Here is a 10,780-nt window from a genome sequence, read left to right as displayed (position 1 = left end):
CTCTAACAGATCTACAGCTTGCAAACATTGTCTCCCGTACTCTAGGTTGTATATTCACTGTGTTGTTTTCTTTGTTATGCAGAAGCTTTTTATTTAGATGTAATCCAATTTGTCTATTTTTGCTCTTGTTGCCTGTGCTCTTGGTGTCATATCTAAAACAAATCATTTCCCAGATCAATGTTGTGTAGTTTTTCCCCTGTGTTCTCATGTAGTATTGCTCTTTCTGCTTTCTACTAGGATAGTAGAAGTCGAATAGAATTCTTTCCAGGTTTTGTTTCAAGGACTATGCTGCATAAAGCTAATTTGAATTTCCCAATATTAAAGTTACTAAACCATCACTCCCTTTGTGAGCAAAAATTACTCCTTTTTTAACTTTATTTGAAAAATTGAATGGTAACACTCATTTGGGTGCAAAGAACAGCTGCATTTTTATTGTCTAAAGTAATTCAATTAGTGGCCATTCTTTAATACTTTCATGATTTCTCTTGACTATTTTCCTTATCAGAATGCAGACATGAAAAGCACATGTATCTTTCTGAGAAAAAAAAAAAATCTTGCTTTTATGAAGAAAATATAAAACTAACAGTGGAAGAAGAATGTGGATGGGTTGAGGTGCCTCAGGCCTGGATTCATCTGTCTCACTAAGTGTGTCTCCCCACAACTTACCTCCAGCTTCTGCCTTTGCTGAACACACACATTTTTATGTTTTCTGCATTCAAGTTGAATCATTAGATTCTAATAAAGTCCTCTGGGAAAGACATTATATCTTTCAGACACTCATATAAATCAGAACACCACCTAGGCAGAATAAGTATTAGCTGACACCCAAAGTTAGAAATGGCTTTGGTAATTAAGGTAGTACTGTGTTCCTGCTGTCACTTCCTATATTTTTTTAATCAACACATTTCTTAGTTCCAATGTCTTTTATGCCTGAGATTTCTAGAAAAAGAGAAAACAAGATAGCATCATTGTAGAGACTGACCTGGGAGCATGCACGTGACTTTATCTTTTTCTTTGCTATTACTATATTTAAACACGGTTTATTAATTAATATGGAGAAAAATAAAATGAAACTAAAGAAATGGTAATAGAATCACAAACACTGAATTGAAATTATGCCTTTTAATGCAATATGACCAGAAAATTTAGTCATATTTCTGTATTTTTACCAAATATATCAACATAGAAATAAGCAAAGCTTTATTATCAGAAAGACATGGTATCCTTATATGTGAAACTCTGAGAACATAAACTGCTCATGATCCTTTTCCTTATCATATTGCAAGTACACCTGTGTTTAACTCCATTTAGGCATCCCAGGGAACTGTAAACAGTATCACAGTTACTGCTAAAACAAACATTAAAAATAATCGTGTTAGGGATATCATTGATTATTTGGTCCAGACAGTAAATTCTAAAGCCATTTGTGTACTCACACATATTGCATCCTGGCATTTATAATTTCACATTCTTGTAAGTGATTTCAAAACCCATCTGATCCCTGCTATTCTAGAATATAAACATGAATATTTATTATTTTGTAATGGACACTAAAACTTTCCTTCATAAGTCGAAAGTCTAGTCTTTCTCCGTTAAGGCAGATACTGCTGAGTGAAGCCAGCCATCTTGATATTTTTCAGGTTTATGTAATATGAAGGATGAAGAACATGAGTAGTCATGGGAATCTCAAGGGAGCTAAGTCTCTGTTATGAAATATGCCTCTGCCTAGTCAGAAATGACTCAGTACTCCTCTTCCGCTCCATTGTCTGGGAATATTCAGAGCAAGGTGAATTGTTGGCAAAGTGTCGTGCTATAAACCTCACAATCAATGCACTCGTCAGAATGGACACCTTTCATTCAGTGGTAGAAAGAAGCAATAATAACAGTTTAGAGGCTGCTTATTGAAATAATATTCTGGATGCAAGCACTTAAAAGGACTTGAAGTATTACCCGGTGACCTCTGGAAGAAAACTGCCTGCTTAGGGGACCTACTGTCTCATTGTGCCTTTCCAATATATTGAGAAGTAACTTGAGATTGAGATGTACTTGAATGACTATGACATTGTCTAGCAAATATTAATTTTTTCTAGACATTAATTCTTTCTGGAATCTCCCTAATTATAAGTGAACGGGCCACCTCAAAAAGACCTATCAGAGTATTTCAGTCATTGACACTCATGCCCAGAAAAATTACTAATAAGCTGTGGTTTTGTTGCTCTCGTGGTCTGTCAAAATCTGAAAGTTTTTCTTTTTAATTTTTTTTATTATACTTTAAGCTCTAGGGTACATGTGCACAATGTGCAGTTTTGTTACATATGTGTACATGTGCCATGTTGGTGTGCTGCACCCATTAACTTGTCATTTACATTAGGTATATCTCCTAATGATATCCCTCCCCCCATCCCCCACCCCCACCCCATGACAGGCCCCAGTGTGTGATGTTCCCCTTCCTGTGTCCACGTGTTCTCATTGTTCGATTCCCACCTACGAGTAAGAACATGCGGTGTTTGGTTTTTTGTCCTTGCGATAGTTTACTGAGAATGATGGTTTCCAGCTTCACCCATGGCCCGACAAAGGACATGAACTCATTATTTTTTATGGCTGCATAATATTCCGTGGTGGGTATGTGCCACATTTTCTTAATCCAGTCTATCATTGTTGGACATTTGGGTTGGTTCCAAGTCTTTGCTATTGTGAATAGTGCCGCAATAAACATACATGTGCATGTGTCTTTATAGCAGCATGATTTATAGTCCTTTGGGTATATACCCAGTAATGGGATGGCTGGGTCAAATGGTATTTCTAGTTCTAGATCCTTGAGGAATTGCCACACTGACTTCCACAATGGTTGAACTAGTTTACAGTCCCACCAACAGTGTAAAAGTGTACCTATTTCTCCACAACCTCTCCAGCACCTCTTGTTTCCTGACTTTTTAATGATCACCATTCTAACTGGTGTGAGATGGTATCTCATTGTGGTTTTGATTTGCATTTCTCTGATGGCCAGTGATGATGAGCATTTTTTCAAGTGTCTGTTGGCTGCATAAATGTCTTCTTGTGAGAAGTGTCTGTTCATATCCTTCGCCCACTTGTTGATGGGGTTGTTTGATTTTTTTTCTTGTAAATTTGTTTGAGTTCTTTGTAGATTCTGGATATTAGCCCTTTCTCAAATGAGTAGATTGCAAAAATTTTCTCCCATTCTGTAGGCTGCCTATTCACTCTGATGGTAGTTTCTTTTGCTGTGCAGAAGCTCTTTAGTTTAATTAGATCCCATTTGTCAATTTTGGCTTTTGTTGCCATTGCTTTCAGTGTTTTAGTCATGAAGTCCTTGCCCATGCCTATGTCCTGAATGGTATTGCCTAGGTTTTCTTCTATGGTTTTTATGGTTTTAGGTCTAACATTTAAGTCTTTAATCCACCTTGAATTAATTTTTGTATAAATGTGAGGAAGTGATCCAGTTTCAGCTTTCTACATATGGCTAACCAGTTTTCCCAGCACCATTTATTAAAAAGGGAATCGTTTCCCCATTTCTTGTTTTTGTCAGGTTTGTCAAAGATCAGATGGTTGTAGATGTGTGGTATTATTTCTGAGGGCTCTGTTCTGTTCCATTGGTCTATATCTCTGTTTTGGTACCAGTACCGTGCTGTTTTGATTACTGTAGCCTTGTAGTATAGTTTGAAGTCAGCTAGCGTGATGCCTCCAGCTTTGTTCTTTTGGCTTAGGATTGACTTGGCGATGTGGGCTCTTTTTGGTTCCATATGAACTTTAAAGTAGTTTTTTCCAATTCTGTGAAGAAAGTCATTGGTAGCTTGATTGGGATGGCATTGAATCTATAAATTACATTGGGCAGTATGGCCGTTATCATGATATTGATTCTTCCTATCCATGAGCATGGAATGTTCTTCCATTTGTTTGTGTCCTCTAGAGAAGCAAGAGCAAACACATTCAAAAGCTAGCAGAAGGCAAGAAATAACTAAGATCAGAGCAGAACTGAAGGAGATAGAGACTCAAAAAACCAACGAATCCAGGAGCTGTTTTTTTGAAAAGATCAACAAAATTGATAGACCGCTAGCAAGACTCATAAAGAAGAAAAGAGAGAAGAATCAAATAGACACAATAAAAAATGACAAAGGGGATATCACCACTGATCCCACAGAAATACAAACTACCATCACAGAATACTATAAACACCTCTATGCAAATAAACTAGAAAATCTAGAAGAAATGGATAAATTCCTGGACACATACACCCTCCCAAGACTAAACCAGGAAGAAGTTGAATCTCTTAATACACCAATAACAGGCTCCGAAATTCAGGCAACAATTAATAGCTTACCAACCAAAAAAAGTCCAGGACCAGATGGATTCACAGCTGAATTCTACCAGAGGTACAAAGAGGAGCTGGTACCATTCCTTCTGACACTATTCCAATCAATAGAAAAAGAGGGAATCCTCCCTAACTTATTTTATGAGGCCAGCATCATCCTGATACCAAAGCCTGGCAGAGACACAACAAAAAAAGAGAATTTTAGACCAATATCCCTTATGAACATCAATGCAAAAATCCTCAATAAAATACTGGCAAACCGAATCCAGCAGCACATCAAAAAGCTTATCCACCATGATCAAGTGGGCTTCATCCCTGGGATGCAAGGCTGGTTCAACATATGAAAATCAATAAACGTAATCCAGCATATAAACAGAACCAAAGACAAAAACCACATGATTATCTCAATAGACGCAGAAAAGGCCTTTGACAAAATTCAACAGCCCTTCATGCTAAAAACTCTCAATAAATTAGGTATTGATGGGACGTATCTCAAAATAACAAGAGCTATTTATGACAAACCCACAGCCAATATCATACTGAATGGGCAAAAACTAGAAGCATTCCCTTTGAAAACTGGCACTAGACAGGGATGCCCTCTCTCACCACTCCTATTCAACATAGTGTTGGAAGTTCTGGCCAGGGAAATCAGTCAGGAGAAAGAAATAAACGGTATTCAATTAGGAAAAAGGAAGTCAAATTGTCCCTGTTTGCAGATGACATGACTGCATATTTAGAAAACCCCATCGTCTCAACCCAAAATCTCCTTAAGCTGATAAGCAACTTCAGCAAAGTCTCAGTATACAAAACCAATGTGCAAAAATCACAAGCATTCTTATACACCAATAACAGACAAACAGAGAGCCAAATCATGAGTGAATTCCCATTCACAATTGCTTCAAAGAAAATAAAATACCTAGGAATCCAACTTACAAGGGATGTGAAGGACCTCTTCAAGGAGAACAACAAACCACTGCTCAACGAAATAAAAGAGGATACAAACAAGATTTGAAAGTTTAAAATTTCTCTTACTGGAAAACAAACTTGTATCCCCTCCAAAGAATCTATTAGCAAGTTGGAGGCTTCAGGTAATAAAGCTTTACTATTAAAAAATATAGGCTGGGCACGATGGCTCATGCCTCTAATCCCAGCACTTTGGGAGGCCGAGGCGGGTGGATCACTTAATGTCAGGAGTTTGAGACCAGCCTGACCAACATGGTGAAACCCCATCTCTACTAAAAATACAAAAATTAGCCAGGTGTTGTGGTGCGCACTTGTAATCTCAGCTACTCCAGAGGCTGAGGCAGGAGAATCGCTTGAACCTGGGAGGCAGAAGTTGCGGTGAGCTGAGAATGGGCCATTGCACTACAGCCTGGGCAACAAGAGGGAAATTCCATCTCAAAAAAATAAAAATAAAATAAAATAAATAAATAAATATTATGTTACCAGTGCAAGTTAACTCTAACTGGTTTTTGATAACTCCCTTTTTGCAAGGTACAGGGCAGACTATAATCGTCCTGTTATCTTTTATTACTACATGGGTTTTAATGGGGTTTATTGATTTCTTTTCCTAAATAATCATCCTTGAAGGGATGCATAGTGCTGCTTGTGCTGAATAATTGATAGCATGTAGAGTTACTGGGAAAGCTGTGACAAGCTAGAGGATGTCGCAGAAAGAGGCTTAGTAGCACAGCGATAAATATAATAAGAGGCCAGTGCTGTCAGGAGAGGAATATCATATGATTAATTGCTCTATTACTTTTTCCTGGTCTTCAGAAAACCAAGAGGATATTAAAAAGGAAGTAGAAAATAAAGCACTTTGTTGAGTGTCGCTTCTTCTTATTCATTCATTGGGGTAGAGGGCGAAAGAAAATGCTTTAGTTTCTGTTATATCTTTATTTATGGAAAGCTGATGCAATAATAGATTCTGTTCAAATTGTATGGAAAAACATTCTTCCATAATGATGGGTTAATTATTTTAATTTTACAGGAGTATTCAGAAAGAATGTCTATTTCCAATGAATTAGCTATTATTTTGAATGCGGATTATTGAAGGAAACTGGAAATGCCATAACTGTTAGTACAGTAAACATGAACTGCATCAGAAACAGTCCTGGTGCCCAAAGAAAATGGGGATTTGTATTTAAAATTTAGGTTATGTTTGTTTTTAATTATTGACAAATATTATATCAAAAATTTCCTTACTTAGGAGTGTGTGGTTATAAACTTATTCTGTAACCTTTTACACACACACACATACACACACATAGACATGTCTTGATGGCTTCAATAGAAATAAAAATCGGTTTCACATTGTATTAAAGCACATAACTTCAAAATTATCATGAATTTTGCAAACTTTATGTAATTATACAATAATTTGTTAAAAGTATCCATCTTGCAAATAAAAATACAATTTTTAAAAATTCTACTGTAATTTTATTTCTCAAAATGTACATCCTAAATTTTAATTTGATATTATCAAGTTTCCAAAACTCACCAGAGTGCTAGGCTGGATATATATGTGTATCATGGAGCCTAGACGGATGGATATATATTGAAGCCATATGTAAGAGAATATATTTTAGAACCTTTTATTGCCAAAAAGTGAACTTGGTACCTTGGTTCTGATAGGATGAGTAGGGCAGGGGTGGAGGTTAATACACATCTTCTGTAGTCAACTTTGGTATTTTGGTTTCTCTCTATCTACTACCTTCTAATGTGTGCAAATTTTTTACCACCTAAACTACCCCTAATTACGTAACTGCTTACAGGCTGATTTTTTTTGTGCGTTTTTTGTTTGTTGTTTTTTGTTTTGAGATGGAGTCTTGCACTGTCACCCAGGCTGGAGTGGAGTGGCACGATCTTGGCTCACTGCAACCTCCACCTCCCAGGTTCAAGCGATTCTCCTGCCTCAGTCTCTCGAGTAGCTGGGATTACAGGTGCCTGCCACCATGCCCAGCTACTTTTTTGTATTTTTAGTGGAGACGGGGTTTTACCATGTTGGTGAGGCTGGTCTCAAACTCCTGACCTTGTGATTCACCCAACTCGGCTTCCCAAAGTGCTAGGATTACGGGCGTGAGCCACCGTGCCTGGCCTACAGGCTGATCCTTTGAGCAGAATATATTACAACAGAAATCTCCACAGTTTATCTGTTTAGCACAGTGTATGCCATAAACATGGATCATTCTCTCCCATTCATCAAAATAGTGTACAAGCTGATAAGATATTGTTTCTTTCATCCAGCTCCTGCCATTTCTATGAATTTTAATCTATAGATACAAAATAAACCTTGTAAAATTGTTACCATATCCCTATAAATTTAAACAATAGCTCTAGTTTTGAAACAATAGCATAGTGTATAATTTATTTTCTTCTTTAGCTTTAAAAATATGATGACATATCCCATATACTAGGATTTGTTAAAAATATATGTACATACATTGTTCATATTCCTATTTGAACCTTTGAGTAAATACCAAATATCAGAATTGTCTCTACCGAAGGAAGAATGTAGTTCTTATTTAAAACAAATAATTAAGTTCATCCAATTTTACTTAGCTTTTCAGTATCAGTTCCAAAATCTCATACTGGATTATTTTCAAAACTTAAACATATTAATTTACACAGAGTATTTTGCTAAATAACATAGGAATTTTAATTAAATTACTAATTTAGGACTTAACAGCCAAGGTCATGATAGGTGCTATGGAGAACAGAAAGCTACAGTTTATTATCCACCAAGCAGCCAGATATTACTTTTAAACATAAATCAGATTATTTCCTTTCTCTACTTAGCTTTCCTTGGCAATTTGTACAAAGTTCAGAACCTACAACAGGATAAATCAGACAATAAATAAGCCAACAAATCTGGACTCTTACTAACTCTCCAACCTCATGAAATGTTACTTTCCCCTTAGCTCTCTAGGACCTAGCCCATTTGCCTTCTTTCTATTCTCCCACCTTGGACTTTTACATTAGCTTTGCCTTAACTGAGAATTACCTGCCTACATCACTTTGCAAGGTGATCTCTATTTGTCAGAAGCCTCAGTTTAAACGTCCCTTCCTTAGTGAGGCCTTCTCTTATACACAAGTTGCAAATCATTGACTATTGTATCACTCTTTTACAGACTTTTATAGTATATATCAGTGTCTGAAAGTGTCTATTTTGCTTAATTATTTAATTAATTAATTTGCTTCTTCCCAGCATTTACCTATTGTGATAGGCAGAAAAATGGCCTTCCAAAGATGTCAACATTCTCAAATCTGAAACTTGAAATACGTTACCTAACATGAAAAAAGGGATGTGGTTCTAGATGTGGTTAAATTTAAGGACCTTGAGATGGAGCGATTATCCTAGATTGGACAGGTATGCCTAATCTAATCACAGGAACCCTTACAAGTACAGAAACTTTCCTGACTGAGTCATTCAGATAGACATGTGATTGGGGAAGAAAATCACAGATGGGTGTGACACTGCTGGTTTTGAAGATGGAAGAAAGGAATCACAAGTCAAGGAATGTGGGTGATCTCTAGAGCACAGAAAATGCAAGGAAGCTGATTCTCCCCTAGAGCTTTCAGAAAGACATGCAGACCTGCCAACACCTGGATTTAAGCCCAATGAGTCCCATATTGAATTTCTGACTTAAGAATTACAAGATATTATTTTTGTACTGGTTAAGCCATCAGTATTATGGAACTTTGTTAAGGCAGTGATAGAAGACTAATACAACCATGAAAACCTCAAGATCAGAAACCCCATTCATCTGTTTCATTCTCTATGGCCAGAGCCTAGAAATGGGCGTGGTGCACAGATGGTACTCAATAAATCACTGTTAATACACAAACTCATGTTGAAATTGACCAGAAATAAACATATCCTTAAAGATATGTATTGGATAAGACATATATTCTTTTTAAATACAATTAAATAATATTTTATCAGCTAATATATATTCTCCAAATTTCTCTAGACATTATATATTATAATAACACAATTATAAGTAAAAAAGTACATTTTGCTAAAAATATCCCCTATATGCTTAATGAAATAAACGACTGATAAAGCCTCCCCTGAAATGTGTGCAAAAGTCAAGAGAACAGTAGAATGAATACCGTGTACTCATCTCCCAGCCATACAATTTATCAACTCATTATCAGTCTTGCTTCATCTCATCCCATCCATTTCCTTTTCTTTATAGTATTTTGAAGCAAATTCAAGACTTCATGTAATTTCAACAGCAAATATCTCAATATGTATCTTTAAAAGGTAAGGACGGAATATATCCTAATTAACAATTTCCAAAGTTACAACAAGTCATTTTTGCCCCCTTGATTCTGTTACACCATCTATATGATTTGATTTGGTCAATGAGGCATTAGTCGATGGGATACGGAGATGCTTGAACAAGTTAGTGTGTATTTCCTCTACTTACCCTTTCTCTGTGCCATTACTGTGAGAACATTCCCAGTATAGCCCACTAGAGGATGAGAAACATGTGGAATGAGCCAAGTCACCCCAGTCATCAAAGCTAAAGACATCCTAGCTCAGCTTCCTGACAGTGACTCTAGGCTTGTGAGTGAGCCTAGATGAAATCACTCCCCTATAGACCCAAGCTAAACAAATGCTCATTGTTCTATGTCACTGAGTTTTGAGGGTTATTAGCATGAAAATGGCAATAGATAAGTCATATAAGCGTTCTACGTTATAAATTAGTGATCGGTTTAGCAGAGATCTTTAATCTCATTTTTCCCCCCAGGATAAGGATTTAGGTTTGAGGAGACCAAAATCTTATGAAAGTTGGAGAGCTCTATTTGAGAAAAAGAATGACACAGAACAAATACACAATGGGGCATGAAAGTGAACATATTTTCAGAATGAAAAAAATATATGTAGTAGCCTTGGTAATCTAGGTACCTGTATTGTCAGGTTTGTTTAGCCAAATAATTGCAATCTGGCTTCCGATCTCTACCCAAAACATTCAATAAACTCCAGCACTCACAGAGGCCCAAGAGCTTAAAGAAGAACCAGTTCCATTAGTTTTACAATAAATCTGACTCTCCTCTTACTTAATGGTATAATTTATGTAAAGAGAATGTCAAATGAAGTACTATTAAAATAAGATAATAATTTTAACCATTTTTTTTTTCTAGTGCCTCACACGGGGTGCCTTTGGGATAAGAAGTAGCCAAAATTCCTGGGCATATGGAGAACTGTGAGGTTCATGCTGGAAACTGTGTTGCTCATATTTCAGAAGTGCTGCAGAGTACTAAGCGCAGTGTAGAGACACACTTGTCATGGCATTATTCCTTTTTCTCATATCTTTCCAGACTTCTGATAGTTTCATAGGTTTCGCTTGTTTAAGGAAGAACTCCATTCGAGTATCAAACTAAGTAGTCATACTGCTTAAGACCTGCCAGGGCCATGAGGAGTATCTCCTGATTGGACCTTGA

General features: G+C 36.6%; 1 long non-coding RNA gene across 1 annotated transcript; it reads right to left on the bottom strand.

Annotated features, from left to right (window-relative positions):
• Positions 1-347: 347 nt before the first annotated feature.
• LOC130540495 (uncharacterized) lies at positions 348-9,894 on the bottom strand. Its single transcript, XR_008954479.1, has 2 exons — positions 9,763-9,894; positions 348-939 (listed from the first exon to the last, which is right to left on the bottom strand). It is a non-coding gene; the product is annotated as an uncharacterized LOC130540495 (long non-coding RNA).
• Between the last annotated feature and the right edge of the window lie 886 nt (positions 9,895-10,780).

The sequence above is a fragment of the Pan paniscus genome, chromosome 11 (genome assembly GCF_029289425.2).
Source record: "Pan paniscus chromosome 11, NHGRI_mPanPan1-v2.0_pri, whole genome shotgun sequence".
Taxonomy (NCBI): Eukaryota; Metazoa; Chordata; class Mammalia; order Primates; family Hominidae; genus Pan; species Pan paniscus.
The sequence above is the reverse complement of the archived record's forward strand: the minus strand, read 5'-3'. Positions and strand labels throughout refer to the sequence as shown.